Source organism: Hippoglossus stenolepis, chromosome 2 (assembly GCF_022539355.2).
Source record: "Hippoglossus stenolepis isolate QCI-W04-F060 chromosome 2, HSTE1.2, whole genome shotgun sequence".
NCBI classification, from domain to species: domain Eukaryota; kingdom Metazoa; phylum Chordata; class Actinopteri; order Pleuronectiformes; family Pleuronectidae; genus Hippoglossus; species Hippoglossus stenolepis.
Window position 1 is genome coordinate 22,247,292 of NC_061484.1, and position 14,274 is coordinate 22,261,565.

The following is a 14,274-nucleotide window of genomic DNA, read 5'->3' on the forward strand; positions in this document are numbered from 1 at the left end:
TTAGTGCTTTAGAAAAACTTCAAGTTACCAATCAATTGACATTATTATATATATAAAAATATACTATCATTATATTGATTTACAAGTTAAACATTAAGAATTGAAGGCAAACAAATGGAACAATTATAAACAATTTGAAGATCACACTAGAGCAAACATGTAAGAATCAAAATGTATAAAATATGTGTGGTTTAAATCATTATATTTATATTCATTTTCAGATTTGTTTTGACAACTAGTGTTTTTTCATATTGAAGTTGTTAAGATAATCATATTTCCTCTTAATTGTATTTTTCCATCATGAAGTTCTAAATGCAGCTTAAAACCTCAATGACAGGACATACATTCAGGTGGAGAATTGATTTGCTCGTATACTGGTCAAATATTAAAATACAATCATAAAACAAACTAATCAGCCAATAAAATACAGGATAAGAATAAACTTCAATAAACTTCCTCCTCTTTTGAGATGGAGGCATGGCTGTGGGAAGTTGCAGTTTATCTTTCTTTCCACTAGATGTCGTCACAGATCTGGGCATATTCATAGGCCTGGTTTTACCAAGTTAGAAGTAATAAATATATAAATATATGTATATCAAAGTCTTATATACTGAACTACGACTTGTATGCAGAAAACTGAATAATCATCATACAGTAATATGTGTTATTATAAATTTATTTCAGATATAGTTTTATTGTAACTGCAATGTTCAAACTGTGACTTGGAAAAAACTACCATCCTTCAATCCAGTATAAATGCTGGTTCTGTCTTTCTTCTTGCTGCAGCATAATTTCATGCTGGAAACCACAGAGATGATCTCAGATGTGACGTGGGCAGTGGAACTGGGAGGATTTAGGCCCAGAAAGGCTCAACTGAAGTGGGGAAAGTGTCCATCTTACATCCTTAATATATTCTGGAGCTTTAAAACATGGTTTCATGTCAACATGAAGCAAAGTTTAGGAAGAAAGTCTCTTCATTTCTGTATTATTGGCAAAGTCATGGATCAAAACCAAGAAATGTGTCCTTGTGACAGATCACATAGAGATCAAATATTTGCTTTATTATATCTCATGTCTTCTTTTATACGTGTCTGAATCAAATGAACATATATCGTGAGATGAAATCACAACATCGGGCGGAAACTTCTGTAATTCTTTCTCCTAAAAATGTTGACACATCCAAAAACCACATGATTGACTCAATAAAACACAAACCTAATCCAATTATTATTATTGACCCTAATTTACTATAATAAACCAGTTCAAACACATTTACAGTGATTCACTCTGTATTTCTTGGATGCATCTGGACACCTCTCACATAATCTGTCAGAAGATTTATGTTTTTGGGGATTGAGAATAAAAAGACATGAGAACCCTCCTCCTGTGGATGTGGCCTGTAGCAGCAGCTCAGTGGGAGGAGCCTTCAGATGAGGATCAGTGGCTTCACCTTCATATGTGTGTGTGTGTGTGTGCGCGCGCTCCAGGTTAAGTAGCTTCAGATATAACTCCTCCGTGTACAGTTACCAAAGTGGGGACATTGTGGAGCCGTGACCAGGATCGACCCGCTTCTCTAATCTGAGAGAGGACAGACTGAGTGTGTGTGTGTGTGTGTGTTGGGAATCTGCGGCTGTGCGCTTGGCTCCGTGCGTCAAACCCAACATCCAGCCGGAGGATCCGTGCGAGCGCGACGGTAAGAAAGAAGGAAACGAGCCCGAAACCCAGCGTCTGCTTCTGTGCACACGTGTAGTTCTTACCCTTGTGTTGACTCACAACACAACTGTTGTGTGTGTGTTTGTGTGTGGTGCTGTTGGACCACGTGTGCGCGCCTGGTTGTGTTGTTTTCTTCTCTGACACTTGAAGACACTGTGATTGACATGTGCAGCTGGGTGGAGGACTTGGGTTTCTCCGGTGTCTCTTCTCCGTCTCTGACCCCCGAGGACAGGCTCTGTTCTCGGCTGGGTTCGCCCAGAGGGTCCCGGTGAAACAACTCTGCTAGTTTTCTATACGCGATTGTCAAAGTAAAAGTCTTTTCTGTTGTGTTTACACTCTTCAGTGTTGTGTCCTCACCATAGAGACAGAGTGGACCCAGCCCAGCTCCAGTCATTGTGTCATAGTTCACAATCCAGCGACTGCAGCCAGTAGACCAGCCCCAGCTCAATAACAGGCCTGTGTCTGCCAATCAGAATCAGGCTTTATTTACAAGAAGGTGTGCACATACAAGGAATGTACTGTGGTGTGATATTGCAAGTAGAAATGAAGAAGTATCAAAATAGAAATACTAGAGGGTTAGGGTACTAAATACTAGAAATTAGAAAAAAATGTAAGCAATATGAACAGTAGCTATTTACTTAATTTGACTTATGTACAGTAACCTGCAGCATACTACGACAATACTACTACTACTACTACTAATAATAATAATACTACTACTACTACTACTACTACGACTAATATAATAATAATAATAATATTAATAAACTTTATTTATATAGCACTTTTCAAAACAAAGCCTGGAAACTGTGACCCAGATATAATCAGGAAAAGCTTTTTAATGTTTTGAGGTAAGATACCTCCATCATAAACCAGTGTGAATAAAATCATGAAAACAAACAACTCAAGTAAAATCAGAGAAGGCTTTTTGGCACAAGTACGTTTTGAGGTACTTCTATCGGAGCTAATCAGGTTTATTTGGGTTTTAAATCTTGTAAAAAAGTCTAATCATCCAATTTTGTAGAGTCAAACCAATTAGTTACTTAATTGATTACTCTGTTATCCCCCAAAAAACAAGCGTGATTGATTAATTTCCTTTATTTAATTTCATTATTTGGCCTAATTTCCTCTCCCGGGTCATTTCCTCGTCCGGGGGCCCTGACGCTCGGTCTCCTTTTAGATCTCGACCTGGTGTCTGGAGCAGTAACGAGACGTCTCAAGATGGGCAAAGGTTCATACGGAATTAGGATGTCTAATGTCTAATCAGAAGGCCATGTAGGCCAATGCGGGGCCTTAAAGTAATAAACAGTATCTACAAAGGAAACCGGGAGCTGATGAAAAGTAACGACACACACAGAAGATAAGTGGTGTTGTGATTATGTGCTGTTGTTGTAAAGTCTCACATGGAGAAGAAGAAGCCTGAGGGGCATCTCACCTGTGAGCGTGACCTCAGATATCTATAATGTAGAGGGGGTGCTGAGTTACCGGCACACATTAACATTTCATGACCGGCCTTCTCGTGTGTGTTCATGTGTCCAAATCAATGTCAGTCACCTGATGTGCACTCAGCTTTTCTTTTCAAGCTGAGAGAAGATGTCGAACACAAGTGGCTGAAACTGTGTTTTTTGTTTGCGTTTCTCTCTGTGGAAGAAAAAGTCTGAAGAGTAATTTCATCCTCAGTGGGATTTATTACTCTGCTGCTCCGGGGCTTGTTCTCCCCCCCCCCCACCACCTTGTTTGTTTGTGTGCTCTAAAGTCTGTTTGTACAAGTTAGCTGGGTGTTTGAAAAGTGGAGTTAACAGATGTCGATTATTTGTTTAGGGCTCAAACTAACATTTATTTTCATTGTTGACGGACCATTTGATTATTTTCTCAATCGAGCACTTCATATTTGCCTCTATGAGATGTTGGAGAAATGTAAACGATGGAGATGTTTTGGCTTCACATTTGGGGAGCCGTCATGTTGTCCATCTCCTCCTCAGACCCCTGCTGTGATTCGTGCTTCTGCGTCGAAGCTACGCTGTAGGTACACAGGTGGCCTACGCACGGGGGTCTGTGGCGTCTCTGTTTACTTCACAACAATGGCGAGTGTTACTTGGAGTTTGAGCTGATGGATGTTGAAGAGCAATTACTTTTTCTCAAAGAACTGCAACGAAGAAAAGAAAGACAAGTCGTGTTCCTTCAAATCAATTCAAAAATGGCGGCGAGTCTGCCGGACACTACCAAGCGGACCAATCACAGCTCTTGTGGTCTGCGTCACCTTTATACCTTACATTTTTGGCGAGGTGCTCGTGCCGCACATGGTTATTTCCTTAAACAGGATTTGATTGGCTGGGGCCTTCGTTGTTCCTTTAAAAAGTTGAGTTCTTCTGCCAAACGCAGGGAAAGAGGGCAACATTGCAGTTCGGCAACGCATGATGTAAATTAATTCAAGTGAACGGCATCCACTGCTCACGTGTCAGTTCTCCATTAATCTCCACTTGTTTCAGAGTGATTTATAGAGAAATCCCAGATGTTGTCATGTAGATTCATACGGCCTCATCCCTGTTGTTTATAATTGCTGACATGCTGTGGCTGCTGTGCCTCAATCTGTTCACACCAAACAATTGCAAAGATGTAAATCGCAGCTGTCTCTCCAACTTTTCATATCGGCGTCCTAAACATATATATAGGTTGAAAAATGCCGCGAGCAGGTTTGAAATTTCACGAGGCTTCATGAGCAGTACCTGAGGAATGAGATGAATGTGTGGCTAATCAGTGAAGCGTCTGTTCGGCGAGCATCATAACCAGGACATCGGCATCTCCCTGAGTTCCAGCAGGGTGTGAAGAATGGTCATACTAAAGTGATGTATGGGCTCAGGTCAAAAAGTTTGTGATTGGGATCAGACCAGTTTCACATTTTCCCTGTTGTGTTGCTGAGAGATTTTTAATCATGTTTGGTCTTAAATTTGATAGTTTTTAAGAACATTTGGAGACTTCAGCAAAAGGCAGAAAACCTAAATGGTATTTAAGTGATTTAAAGCAGGAGGAACAGTGCCTTTGTAACTCAGTAAGAATAAACTGTGGGTAAATTGAGGGAGATTGAAGCAAAATAGTTGTTGTAGTCACTAGCCCAGCTGCTCCCAGTGTTTGTGTGTGTTAACCTGCTCCCAGCAAGCTCAGCTCTGTCCCGTGTTTGGGATTAGCCCGGCCCTCGCCACTCGCGTCCTGACGCCGACTCTGGGAGTTAACAGGCAACATGAAAGCTACGTGGCAACAGCAGCGTTCCTTTAAGTCTCAGCACAAAGTAAAGCACCGCCTTTTTAATTCCACCACTATTTTGGATTAGAGGTGGCATTAATCTTCTTATCTAACTCCTGGGAAGAAAGGGAATACACTTATTTCCCACGATGTTGAAAGTATTTCTACAATAACATTTAGTTTTTTTTTCTCAAAGAGTTTCTGCATGGTCGTGAAGAAATATGGAACGTGGATTTTTTGTTAACATATTTCGGCTGTTTTTCAACCTAAAAAGATGCAGAAAGCTGGAAACTGTTGAGAATATGTGTAAAAAATATAATGCAAAATAGAAAATAAACAAAGAAAAGGCTCTCTTGATTAGGAAAACAAGAAAAAGCCTTTATTAGTGTGGCCAATGCAGGGCTAAGATTAAAACAAAGGCACCTATGTGTTGCAGAACACTGGCCTTCCACTTGATCGTGTTGTGAAAATAGTGAGAGATTGTAGCTAAATCTGGTTAAACCACTTCTGTTGTGTAAGGATGAACTGGAATGAAGGCACAATGTCAACGGAGCCTGCAGTTTTTCAAGAAGTGTGTGTGTATATGAGTTTGTGTCTGTTTTTGGCCTTAAAATCCTGAGGATAAAACTCAAACAGGAGAAATGTGCGGTCACATGAAGGCTGAAGTATAAACACGTTCCTTTCCTCGAGCGTTATTGTTTTAAATGCAGAGAAAAGTTAATTTTAAAAGGGTTAAAACAGACGTTTCCACACCCAAGCAAATATTTGACACAGATGAGCCCGGGAGGTATTTTCCGTCTGTGCTCTTTTTTTCACTTTAAAACCCAAAACTCTCGTCTCTGTCGAGTCGCAGCTTCTGTATCAAAAACCTTCTTTTCATCGGCTTGGCTAATTACACAAGTGCAGTGCTGCAGCTCGTCTCTCCGACAAACATCTCTGAACTTCACAGACGTGCCCGTATCTTCTGTCCTCCCCCCCCCTCCTCCCGTTCCATATGCAAACATGGCCTTTTTTCTCTCTTCATCAGCCGGCGATGCAAACGAGCTGCAGAGGAAGTCGCAGGAGCAGGGATGCGATATATAACCCACACTAACCACAGTCTTATCACTGACAGAAGCCCATTGTGGAAGCCTGTTGTGTCGGCCGCAGTCTCCTCATACCGACATGAAAGCAGGGCTGATGTCACCCACCCACATTGTGTACATACAATGTGGTATGTTTGCCTGTGAGGGTCAGAGGAAAACATGAGAGAAAGAAACGTGTGTAGTGTAAAGTTTCAGGAGGGAGGAGAGAGTATCTGCCCCCGAGGTGGCAGAGGTCATGTATTCAGTGGCATTGGCTGGTAATGACCCATAGAGTTTACATTACACTGATACACACATATCACACATAGTGGGGTTTTTTAAAGGCTGATTATAATACATCAAGACATGGCTGTGATGTTGCTCTGGGCTCTTTGGGTCAGTAGGCACTCAAAAAACGTCTTTGAGAAATATTTATTTGACGTGTGTACTTTGAGTTTTTAGTTTTGTCCATGTCCCATCTGCTCACATGCAGGAGGCGGAGCTTATGACTTATACTGCAGCCAGCTACCAGCGGGTGATGGAGATGCTTTGGCCTCACTTTTGGGGAGCTGGCATGTCGTCCATCCTTATATGGGTGCACCTTTGGTTTGCGGAAGATATCTCAATTAGATTGCTTTGAAAAGGTGTGGATTCCTTGTCCCCAGAGGATGAATGCTTATTATATTGGTGGTGAACTAACTTTTCCTGTAGTGGGTTGCGAAATGAAATGACACGACTAAAAAGTTATTGGATGAATTTATTAAATTTGGTTGAAACATTAATTTCCCCCTCAGGATGAATTGAAGTTTCAATTTGACTGTGTTATCAAGTCAAATGTTGCATTTCAAAGTAAAGCTTTGGTTTCTGTCCAAACACCCAGAAAATGTATTCACATTTCCATTATTGCTAATCAGGAAGTGTTTTGAAGTTGAAATGTGATGAATATAGAAAATATTCTACATTAAAATGCATGGTGAGCCTGATCGCATGTGAATTTTAGCATTTAGCTCAAATATGCACCAATATTTCTTTTGACTCTTTAGGCAAATACATCATTGTAAGTTGTTTGTGTGATCGGCACATAGAACTCGTGGGTTACTCCCTGGGAAGTGGTGAAGGAAAATCAATACACAACATATGTCTACTGTAAAATGCACTGACTTGTGCATACAGTGGAGAATCATGTCAGACTTGCAGGAAACTGTCTTAATGGCCCCTGGAGGGTGAAGCTTATCTCTTCACTGGAGACTGAATTCTTCCTAGAGATCTGCAACATTTGGAGTTAGCTGCACAACTTTGATCTTAACAATGAACGAGGCTAAGGGCTCTTGTGTCCTTTTGCATGGGTGGCCTGTATCCACTCTATATAGCCCTGAGTGTTTTAATAAAGGTTTATATCTTTCCTCTCATGGTCTCTGGTGCAGCTGTGTTTATTACCAGACCGGAATGAGGTAGCTGGTATTGTTGTCACCTTGTGTGTGTTTGAGTTGTGTTTAGAAGTCTCTGTGTCTGTGGGCAGATACAAACCACAGTGCAGGACACAGCCACGACTTTACAGCCAAACTGTACAGGTGTGTATTTGAGATCAAGATGAAGGCCGAGTGCTCACGAGTACGGATCAACATGTTGATATACAGCTGGTGCGGTTCCATTGCAAGTCTCTAGTTGACCTGCACCCCCCCCTCTTCCCCCTCGCCTGTTCTGTGTGTTTGTCTTAATGAGTCTCTTCTCGTGATCACTGAGCAACATGGTCGGAGCAGCCTGTTTCTGGAACCAGTTCCCAGCCCGAGCACAACAGCCAACACCCTGTTAGCCTTCATGTGAAAATCCACAGACGTGCAGCATGGAGCAACACTATCTGCTTACATAATCACAGCCTTATCTCATAAGCTGGTCACAGTCGTTATTCAGCACCTGTCGGGCTGGTGCTAGCTGTGTCCTTTAGAGTCCATGACGGCCTTTTGAAGGTGGATACTAGCACCGGGATCTCGGACCGAAACAGATGCCTCTTCGTTCACGCTTCTCCCTTCCTTCATGTTCTCAGTTGGCTCGCATTGTTAGCATAGCTATGCGCTGTGTAGCTCACAGACTGTATGGAAATGGTGGCAGCCATGTTGTGTTTGCAGTGTTTGTGTTACCTGAAAGACGAGTAGAAAAGAGAGAGAGAGCAGAAAGTGGGCAAAGATTAACCAGCAACTGGAGCTGTAGCCATCTGGCTTCATAATCATGGGGAGGGACACATAGCTTGTATCTTATAACTACCTTCAGGGCATTATTTAGCATTATCACATTATTGTTTTGATTCACTCTCTGAGCTCTCATAGTTTCAATTTCTGGCATCGCAAGCAGCTGTTTTAAGCAAAAGAAAAACAAGACTCATGAAGTCTGACGAGGCAGTGGAACATTTAGCAGAGAAATATTTCCTACGGCAGATTGTTGAGACCGGAGCCAAAAAGACAGTGACAGTAAAAGTTGGATAGTAAATAATAATTGAATAGTCAATAATTAATTCCAATGTCGCTCAGTGTTTCCTGGTTGAATAAGTTACCTACCGTTTGCTAACTAGTCTGTCATATTGGCTTAAAACACAATGTTTAGATCTTCACAACTTGTTTCAACTGCCACCAATTGGCAAAATGTTTTTTCCAGGTTTAACTAAGCTTCGGATAATTTTGGGAAACAATCAATAATTCCATTAGAACTAAGACATTGCAGCTTAAGCAATTTCCTCAAAAACAAATTGACCAGAGAACCTAAAAAAACCCAAATGATATGATACAGATTCCAGTCAAATTACGCTGCTAGAAAATAATCAAGGAACTAAAGATGGTTAAAGTCAGAATAAATGAAACATTTAAATCATTTGGTTGAATTATATCTTTTAATTTATTTTCTTAATTACTTAATGTTTGAGATATTTTTGCAGTAAATATTCAGGATTAAAAAAACACATGTCATGTCCATGTCACAGTTTCGAACACGAGTTCAGTTTGAGTCTCTCCTGACGATGAATGGTCTGACACAGTGGTCACTGCCCTGCCGATGGGAATAATAGACAGAGATAAGGAAATCAGTGGCTTTTTCCCTTCCTGCTGTGTTGTTGGATAAAGGCTATAAATAGTCACTATCTGGCTCCTCAATGACTTCACCTGTTGCACTAAATATTTCAGCAGCTGGTATCACTTCAATGGGCATACTGTTCACATGGTTACCATTGCTGCCACCAGGCGACTACATTTCTCCTGTGTGAGCATCACCTTCAGAGTGAATGGACCTGATGCTTCATCTGAGAAATATTTGAATGACTGGCTGTTCTGAAATGTGTTTTTCATTATACCTGCCTGTGGACCTGAGGTTCAAAACTCCTGTTAGGCAAGAAAGATGATCTCTATTCTGAGTGAAGGGTGTGTCCCGCCTCGGGGCTATTTGCCCAGACCACGCCTGTGTGTAAGAAAAACCTGTGGATGACAGAAAGCTGACAAAGCAAGAAACCAGTTCAGAAAACAAGGACGGATCTCCCAAAAGGCAAACATTTGTTTTTTCAGTTTCTTCTGAAGAAAAGAGACGGAGGTGAAACACACACGAAGGCCGTGTTGTCGTTTTGTCCTCATGTTTACCTTGGGAGTGAGGAGGCGAGAGCATGTCATTACACAACCTCACCACTGAAACCATTCCCACTGAATAGAATTAGGGAAATCTCCTATTTCTGTAATAATACGCATAATTATTTTTCACAGATTTGGAATTAGCATTTTCAATTTCAGCAGTTAATTAATTGTAACAGTTCCAGGATATTAACTAATTACTTGTTTATAATGATGAGCCAAACATTTATTTAATTAATTTTGCCATTTTAAAAAAAACCTTCACTTGGAGTTACGCTATTATTATTGTATGAATAAATAGACAAAATTACAAAATAATTTGAATGGGCTATGGAATTTATTGATAAAAAAATATGAATGAAATATGAATACATATATGGTTACAAATAAATAGGTGCCAATTTTAATATCTATTTGAAAATAAATACCTGGATGCAAAGTAAGGATACAGATTTTAATCAGGTATTTGAAAGGTACATTTATTTTACCATATCCCTGTTGCTTCGTTCTTCGTTTAATTTGAACAAGTCTCCCCTGAAAAGAGGGACCTTATGTTGGTGAAGCAGAGGAGGCCACAGACACCACAGTGGCTGCCGGCTGGCAGATCATGGTCTCCCTTAGGAAACAGCTCAAGTTCTCCAAACATGCATCTTGCCAGCCACCAGGGTTTGGCTGAGGATTGCTTCAGAAGTCGTGGCAGGCACAGTGTTGTCTCATGGGAGGTGGGCTGCCGAGTGTTTGCTGAGCAGTGCCCCTACAAGGCTCTGAGTCATTAGGGTATCAAAGGAAGGAAGCAATCACAAACCGCATGGGGGCTACAGAGCCAGTATCTAGATGGCCGTGGATCAACCATGGGGACCTGTGGCAGACGTTAGGACCTGCTCAACCCGGACTGACCCGCCCCCGGGCAAAGGTGTTGGTCATTTTCACCCTATGACACCTGAACATCAGAATAGCACAGGAATAAATGTCATTTAAACTGCAACCTCCAAGATTAACCTTAAATTAGATCTATCTAAAATAATCTAAATAAAAACCTTGAAGCAAACTGTATATTCACTGAGGAAAATCCTCATCTGGTTTCCTCTGCTCTGTTGATTGTGTCTCTGTCTTGAGATGAGGAGACAACAAATATGTGTAATTATCAAATTACCGTAATTGGATAATTGGAAGTGAGCAAATAAGGAGAATCCACGCATGCACACATGAAACTGATTTCTCCTGTAAACCTTCAAATGACAAGAAACGACTTCAGAACCAAACCCGGATTCGCTCAAAAGACGGATTTTCAGCAACCTATATTTTGACTTTCCTCTCTGGCTCTATTCAGGTTATTTTGGGCAAGTAGAGCAGTGTCTTCTGGGTAAGGGTTGGCTCTCATGCTGGGTGTGACACATCATGACAGCACATACAGAGGAGAACACAATGTAGGTCACGACTTTCCTCACCAGGCCTTCACAGGATGAGCTGGGAAAATAATTTTACTCCTCAAAAACAAGTGGCTGTATTATCAGATGCTGGCACTTTCAGTTGTAGTTTAATGAGTTCTTGAATCCAAGTCTTGACCCTGATTGGCTGCTTGTCTAAGGCAAAACTATACAGCACCAAATGAGGCATATTTGAGGGAAGGTGTATCGTTGTCTGAGAGCAGCTGATCGTTTCTGACAACAGATTAATCCTTGAAGTCAAGCTTTGGAGCAGTGGTGTCTATCTCTGTCGGTTGCAGCGGTTTGTTAATGAGAAGGTTGTTTCTTCAAGTTCTGAGCTCCTGCTGTCCACATGCAGTTTTACCCTGAATACATGCATGAGGAAGTGGTTTATTATACATGTCTCTGCCCAAATAAATATAATGTTTGTTTGAGACAACTCGATTAGTGCCTTCTACAGTATATCGCACTGCTAAGGGAGAGATTGCACGTGAGAGTGTTTGATGACTCCTCTGTAGCACACACTCACCCACGCACATCCACTCCCTCCCTCCATCTGTCTCGCTCGCTCTGTTTACACGACATCACGCTTTCATGAACGCTCGCGTCTTCTCCAAGAATTTTTTGGAATTGTCGCCGGTCAAAACGGCAACAGCAGAGTAGAGCACGCTTTTTGAACTGTGGTCGGTGTTTTTAAATCATTATACCTTTGTAAAAAGCCGGTCTCTGAGAGTTTCGAGGGCGGCAGCGTTGTGTGACTGATTCCCACGATCGCTCCGTTTTTATACCGGAGAAGTGGGCAGTTGTTTGGCGAGGAGCGGGGCCTCTCGCAGCTGAGTAGGGCGCCAATGGCATCTCAGCACTAATTGGAAGGGACAATAGTGTTATTCTCCTGGGAAGCCCGGCATCATGAGGACGTGATATTGATGTTGGATTCCTGCAGAAACGTTAGCAGCTGACATGCGACTGGTTTTTCATGCATGTGAAGACTGCTGCTGTCCTTTTCCTCCCACCTCCCTTTTCTGTAGACTTGTGCTCACCCTACTTTTTCCCCTGCTACACCCTCCCTCCTCCTGCTGCCTCCTCCCTCGCTCCCTCCTCCGCTCAGTCTCCATCCAAGTGGCGTTTGGAACAGCTTACTCATGTCCAGTCACTTCCCACCATGCCTTGCCTCTCGCACGGACACTCACTCCCCGGCTGCCTCTTGACATATCTTCATATCTCCTTTTTTAATTACAACAGGACAAGAATGAGGTCTTCACCCGCTTAGAGATCCGTCCCAGTTTAAGATGGTTCAGCGGAGGTAAGAATCCAATCACACACACTCTCACACTCTCTCTCACACACACACACACACACACACACACACACACACACACACACACACACACACACACACACACACACACACACACACACACACACATAGTCTGACACACTCTCCACGCTGCTCTTACATTCCATCTGAAGAATCCAACCAGCCGCTACTCTCGGCTGTAAGTGAAAGCAGATGGTGAAAGTTCGATGCCTTGTTCTGCCAAAGCTCTGCCCCAGCACCACAGAAACATCCCCAACAACCACAGAGTGAATTTTGAAGAAGGGGGATGAGCTGTGATTGGTCAGGAGGCGGTTTTAGGGGCAGGGTCTAGAAGTTTTTAATCTGGTTGTGTGGCGTGCTGCTGCTTGTTCTACGGTTTATCCCCTGGTGGCAGAATGACTACCACTGTATCATGACTGTTTTAACTTTGTCATGATGTGTTGTTAGTGACACAGACTTTTAATTGTCATTGTTTAACTCCACTGTGGGTCACTGGGAAGTTTGTTTTGGCTCAATGACTCTGGTGTGATCACCACTTTGGTCCAGACTGAAATAACTACAGGAAGGATTGCACATCCTGACTAAAGATTTCATTAAGCACCAACATGAAGCTGACAATCTTTTTCTTTTTAGCAAAATATCTCAAATATGACAAGAAGTTTCATACAGAGATTCATGGTTCCCAGAAGAGGAATCACACAAACTTGGAATTTTCTGACTTTTCATCTCATGTCACTAGCACAGAGTATTCAGTTATTTGTTTTGTTTTGAAAGTCTGTGAATGGATTGTGTGTGTGTGTGTCCGTCCGTGTGTGTCCGTGTGTGTCCGTGTCCCAGGGGGAATAGCTAATGCTTATGCTGGTGTTAATGAGGATCCTAATAAAGAAGGAAAAGCTGTTAGCATGGCTGTCGAGTCTTAGACACTTGAGCTATCCAACAAATAAAAAGATTAACATTAAATAAAGTCTGATTTGAGTTAATCCAGTAAAACAAACAAGAAGTTAGCACGACTGTACACTGTTATTCTGTGTTCTCTGTTTTTGTGAAATTGTATACAGTCTCATGTTATTTCCAGATACACTATTCATTTCAAAATGTAGTGATATTCATCACTAATATCCACTGTTTGCAAGCAGAGACAAGTCCCATCCTGTCGTCCTTCTTCCTGACGAGCAGGCGTGTGCTTGGAGACATGTTATAGCCGAGAGCTGGATTTATCCTCAATGCTGTTGTTCTCGCTCCACATCCTCTCATATTAACACGGTTACTCCAAATAAAACGTCTTTCCACTCATGTCCTCTCCAAGGGAAACAACAACTTAGTTCCTCTCTGCAGGGAAAAAGTTGGCATCCCCCAAATTTCCATGGTGCTGATGTGAGTGTTGGAACTGATCTCTAAAGCTGCCCACAGGCCATTTTCATCTGAAATAATATATATATATTTTTCATCAAAAAAAGCAAAGTGAGCAGTGCAGATTTCGCCTGGCTACCAAATGTGTTTAGTGAAGGAATTCAAGAAAAGCACAAACCAAAAGCCTGATAACACAAAACTATCAAGCTTCAGTCTGAGAAGTTCACACCCAGTCGCTGTTCGCCTTCTGATGTCAGAGGCGATGTTTGTGTAATGAGAGTGACGTCGGGGGGGGGGGCCCGCAGGAATCTCCTCTGGGCGTCTGAGATATTCCAAAAGTCGTTCGACGGCCCGGTCCGAAGTCCAGAGCACAGCAGGCGACTCTCTGAGTCACAGTCGAGCAAGAAGTGTCTCATCTGAGTCATCTGACTTTGCCTGTTATTGTTCTCTCTTTCCTGCATGCCTGTCATAGCTGCTGTCTGGCCATGCAGAGGCAGAGAGGGAGAGCGCTGCGCGGAAATCTCCACATTGATATCTCAGAGCTGCTATTTTCAGAT

The 14,274-nt window shown here is 42.1% G+C and overlaps 1 protein-coding gene across 2 annotated transcripts in view; it reads left to right on the forward strand.

Moving 5' to 3' along the window:
- Positions 1–1,430: 1,430 nt before the first annotated feature.
- The window catches only part of fhip1aa (FHF complex subunit HOOK interacting protein 1Aa), a 29,448-nt gene continuing 16,604 nt past the window's right edge, over positions 1,431–14,274 (forward strand). The window contains exons 1-2 of one of the 2 annotated variants that reach the window (XM_035171281.2): positions 1,431–1,693; positions 12,292–12,352. The gene's annotated coding sequence lies outside the window, so the exon portion shown is untranslated. The remainder of the gene's footprint in view (positions 1,694–12,291; positions 12,353–14,274) is intronic. The other variant, XM_035171292.2, reaches the window with a different exon arrangement.